This window comes from Aegilops tauschii, chromosome 4 (assembly GCF_002575655.3).
Source record: "Aegilops tauschii subsp. strangulata cultivar AL8/78 chromosome 4, Aet v6.0, whole genome shotgun sequence".
In the NCBI taxonomy this organism is placed as follows: domain Eukaryota; kingdom Viridiplantae; phylum Streptophyta; class Magnoliopsida; order Poales; family Poaceae; genus Aegilops; species Aegilops tauschii.
This window is the reverse complement of record NC_053038.3, coordinates 317,924,666-317,929,980: the sequence shown is the minus strand read 5'-3', so window position 1 is coordinate 317,929,980 and position 5,315 is coordinate 317,924,666.

Sequence of the window (5,315 nt, the reverse complement as noted above, 5' to 3'; positions counted from 1 at the left end):
CTTATAATATTTTTTGCGGGAAATAGCCAACCTTATAGCCCACACTACTGCATGAGTGCATATAATAGATGATGGCTATAGATGACATGGCAGTTCCTTATAGCCATCGACTGGATATATTATTAACCATGCTCTAATGCGTTTTTCAAAACCGCATTTGACTATTGACAAGATTAATAGTACATGAGATGTATAATGTGAAAATTATATCATTGGAAGCTCCTTTCACATACGTATCCCTCCTTACCCTGCCTTTCGGTCACTTACTGGCGGACCCCATGCTTGCTAGGCCCCGCATGTCAGTTACTCAATGGGTTCGGCCACGTTAGGGGATACTCATCCGTAGTATACTCCCTCTGTTTTTATTTACTCCGCATAAAATGACACGGGCGGGGGAGGGGGAGGGACGTCGGTTTGCTCTCAACTACGGTCCCACAAGCGAGCGACAACGCAAGACGAAGCGTGTTCCATTTGATGAGTGACGTGGAGGTTCCAGCATGCCGGGCTGCACGAACGCGACAAGAGCGATGTACAGTCAAAACCGATTGACCGGTCGTCACCGGAACCACTATTCACACCAGAACCTTCGCTGCTCGGCCTACGCCAGCCACTGCCCTAAAACAACACCTAATCTCCAGCCCCTTCCCCCACCTTTTGATCCCCTAGCCCGCATCAAGCATCCCCTAGTTCGCGGAAAAGCCATGGTGCACCGCAAGATCACGTACTACAAGATGCTGACGCCGGAGCACCGCGCAGAAATCGCGGCGGCGGACGGCGCCAGAGACCTCCGTTCCCAAGCTCGCTTTGCGGCGGGCCAATCCTCGAGTTCTCTGGAGCCATGCTATGAGGAGGAGGAAGCCGATCCAGTGTTCATGGCGGAGGTCGCGGCGCAGAAGGCCCCCGATGGGTATGAGACGATGGACATCGACTTCGTGCCGGCGTCCGAGTCCCCCATGGTGCAGGTGGGCCAGCGGTTCAACCTAGCGATACTAAAGGAGGACCGGGAGGTAGAGGCTCAACTCGACGCGGAGCGTGCGCATGCCGCTGCCATCAAGGCTCTCCTGCAGGTGGAACCGGATGTCGTGGATGTGAACCGGGCGGCGGAGGCTCAACTTGAGGCGGAGCGCGCGGATGTCGCTGCCATCGAGGCCCTCCTGCAGGCGAAACCGGACGTCCTGGACTTGAACCGGGCGGCAGAGGCTCAACTCGATGCGGAGCGCGTGGATGCCGCTCTCATCGAGGCCCTCCTGCAGGCGGAACCAGACGTCCTGGACTTGAACCGGGCGGAGGAGGCTTGACTCGACGCGGAGCGCTCGGATGCCACTACCATTGAGGCCCTCCTGCAGGCGGAACCGGACGTCCTCGACTTGAACTGGGCGGTGCTCTCGTCCGTGCAGAGCGCCCGCACGCTCCGCGTGAACGAGTAGCTGGAGGCCGACGATAACCACGGTGCGGAGACACACGTCGGCAGCTACGGCTCATTCTGCGAGTAGTGATAGTTTTTCTTTATGTTGTTGTTTTTATGGATCTTTTGCTGTGTAAAAACATATATAGTTTTGCAAGTCACCTGACTTGGGTCAGTCTACCATTTCAGGCGGTTGGATGAATATCCTACGTCTCCTACCCCTTCTTCCTCACCTCTTGTTCTTCCCCAAAAGACCACCGCACGGGCCGTACGGATACTCCCCAACATGCGGTTGGATAAACATACTCTATGAACGAAAATTATGTGTCAGCGGTAGGATGGCTGAGTTTGGTTTGTTCACATGCGACATCACGTGTCAGTGAGGGTGCGTTCCCTTGGTTGGGTTTGCGGCGTGCAGGAGCGACTGTGCATGTGAGGGTGCGGTGCGACCGCTGCGTGCAGGAGCGACCGTGTGAGGGTGTGGTGCGACCGCGACAGCCGTGCGGAAGTGTACCTCCTTTTCATTTTGAAAACTTTAGGCAAATTTGGCAAAAATGTGTGGCGAAGTATGGCAATGCAAGGCCTAGACCCAAACAGGATAAGTACGTAGTACTACATACTAGGAGTACTAGTGTTAAAAAAGAAAGGCGGGGTTTTCTTTCACGGGATTAATCGATACAAATCATCGTTTCACGTGTCAATTAATGCGTATTTTTCTCCAAAGCCCAAAGAGCTAACCATCTCACTCCTCATCGCTTGATTAATGCAGCGCCATGCAAACCAATTTTCTCACTTCCGCATGCATGCAGGGGATATTAATGTCCTTGGTTGGTTGTACGAGGCAAACCCCATCAATTTTGCCTCGATTAGTGTTAGTGGCCTTTTGCAAATTGTAATTTTGATATACTGGCCTTGTGTACAAAAAAATGGAGGTAGTTACTATATTTGACTTCCTCCCCATTGCGGTGACGTCGACAATATCTCGAACGTTGTGGTTTCGCGAAGTGCGTTTGACAGAGAACACCATTGAGGGAGACCACGGTAAGTCGTCCGCAAGTGCCGCCTGCAAGCCGAGACAACCGCCTTATTTGCATCCAGGAAGTCCATGGAACCAAAGGACGCGTAAATGTACTAGTACTACTCGTAGACAATAGCGTCGTCCGTCCCGCTTAGTGCGGTGAGATGGTTTCTCGAAGAAGACGATGGAGAAGCGGAGTCAGCGAAGAGTGAAATGATGGTTGCTTCGTCCATGCTTTGTGATTTGACGCCTCACTGCTTTGTGATTTGTGATAGAAGGGACAGGGGAGTAGACTCTGTCCTCTATACTGTACGTGCGTCCAAGCACGGGAGGAAGAGGAGAGACGTTGCATTTTTCTATTCCTTCCATCAATCAATCGGGGAGCTTCGGTTCGATCCTTTTGTCTTTGGCAACACCGTCCACAATGGTTCCCACGATGCCAAAAGCTATTTTCACATTTGGCTACACATTATGGATGCCCTTAACCATACCACTTGGTTTTGCTCCTGTGTGCTATCTATACAAATCTCAATTATATTGATCTAAAAAATTATAGAATCAAGATTAGTTAAAAGGAGGTGATTTTGCCGCACGGATGGCAGGGGAGGTTTCTTATTTTTAGAGGACGTTGTCCTGGCGGTTTACTAACATGCGGTCCCACGTGTTAGTGCTTTACCAAGCTGATCCGCTTCCCACATGAGGCAGAACAACGGCAGAAGCAACATGTGGTTAACTTGAAGAAGATGAGGGAGAAGCGGATTCAGCAGCGAGTGAAATGATGGTTGCTTCGTCCCTCCAACTTCTTTTTTAGCATTATTACTTCGTCCCTCCAACTTAACCGCGGGAAAGGTGCAACTTTGTGATTTGACGCCTCATTTCTCATTACTACGCCGGCGCCATGACTGGGTGCGGCACCCCAGCTGCTCTGCACTGTATTCCGGTATGGCACGTGGACCCAGTAGCTTGATGTCCCACATGTCGGCGAAAGGGACTAGAAGATTTATGAAAGCGAGCACTCCACTCTTACGACGGAGGAGTACACGACACGACGACCAAGTGAACTGTCACTTGTATTGTATATAGTACTATAGTTTTGCTATTTCGCAGGATTCATCGATACAAACCAGATTAAACAGGAAAGGGCGGGATTTTTCCCGTGCGGTATATGATATTGGCCATACATTTCAATTGCAATTTTAATGTATGCAAACTGAATAATTAAGTAACAATATAATATCTAGTAAAACTAAAAACACATATGATTTATTGTGTTAGAGTGTAAGAGTAGTGCTGTATGGCATAGTTGTTAGATGTAACATGCGAGAACGTGTAGAGATGTAGTTTTGGAGGGCCTACAGAGAGAAAAGCGTAATACGTTCACCGAACTTCAGAATAAGCTGATTACGGTCACTATATACGTTTTGTGGTGATTATACGGTCACTTGCTCACTGTTCAGCATCGGATTGCACTTTGTTGACCGGCCAAATAGTCTGCGTGGCACCATGTTGACTAGTTAAATTGACCAGGTTCCTTGTGGGTCCCACCTGTCAGTTCGCATAGGGAAAAGGTCAGATATACACAAATTTACGCAGGTGCGACAAGACTCCACCCATTGCGCAGGAATCACCTGGTTGTGTATGTGTCTGTCAGGGCCTGATGTGTGCGCATGCACGTGTAGGTTGAGCACTTGAGCGTGAGAGTGGGTGTTGGTCGTGTGGTGTACTGGTGTGTGCTTGCATGCGTGCGTGTGTGCGTGTGAGTGTTGCGTGCGTGCGTGGCTGCGTGTGTATGTGTGAGTGTTGCGTGCGTGCGTGGGTGCATGTGTTCGTGTGAGTGTTGCGTGCATGCAGTTCGTGTGCATGCGTGTGTGTGTGTATAATCACCACACCAGCTCCTGTGTGTTAAAACAGACGACTCAGCATACCAATACAAGGCCACCTTGTCCGCTGTGCCCGCGGTCATGGCTTCGAACCACCGTCCAATATTTTTTTGTCGTTTGTTTTCATTCTTACTAGCAAGATGCCCGTGCGTTGCATGTAACATCAAGATGCATTTGTATGACTAGTTTATCTTGTGAGAGAAAAAGATGAACGAGGGAAGGCCTTATTTGCAAATGTGGAGAGGTGTGTGGGTACCTTTTTGATAAATTGTCATAGTTTATTTCCTATCCGTCAGATATAAATCGGACGGCCTGTATTGCAGGATGGCAGGCACACCATCATCACCAACTCTGTTTTTTTATAAGAGTGTATTTTATCCCTACTCTTATAAAAAGCATAGTCGGTGATGATCGTGTGCCTGCCATCCTGCAATATAGGCCGTCCGATCTATATCTGACGGATAGGAAGGAAACTATGGCAATTTTGCAAAAAGATACCCACACCCCTCTCCACACTTGCAAATAAGGCCTTCCCTTGTTCATCCTTTTCTCCCATAAGATAAACTACTCATACAAATGCATCTTGATGTTCCGTGCAACGCATGGGCATCTTGCTAGTATTTAATAAGAGTGTAGATGTAGAGTAGATACAAGCCGACAGGTGGGCCCGATGGTAGTGAGATAATGTGATCCAACACTAGAGGTGCCACGTGGAGCGTTTAACTGGTCAACTAGTCGTGTCTTGAGCAAATACAGAGTTGTACGATGAGCCCGTGACTGTATAATAACCACAAAACGTAAATGGTGACCGTAATGAGTGGATTCTGAAGTCCAATGTACGTATCGTGCTTTCGCTTCAAATACAATGATCGTCACTGTATATATCGAGATGAAACATGCGTGAATGTGTTGGGGGCTTAATTTTAGAGGACCTGGAGATAGTTTGTGTGCATACGTGAAAGGGGCGTAGAGTGGGGTATGCGATGGAGAGAGAGATGCTCTTCGTTTCTCT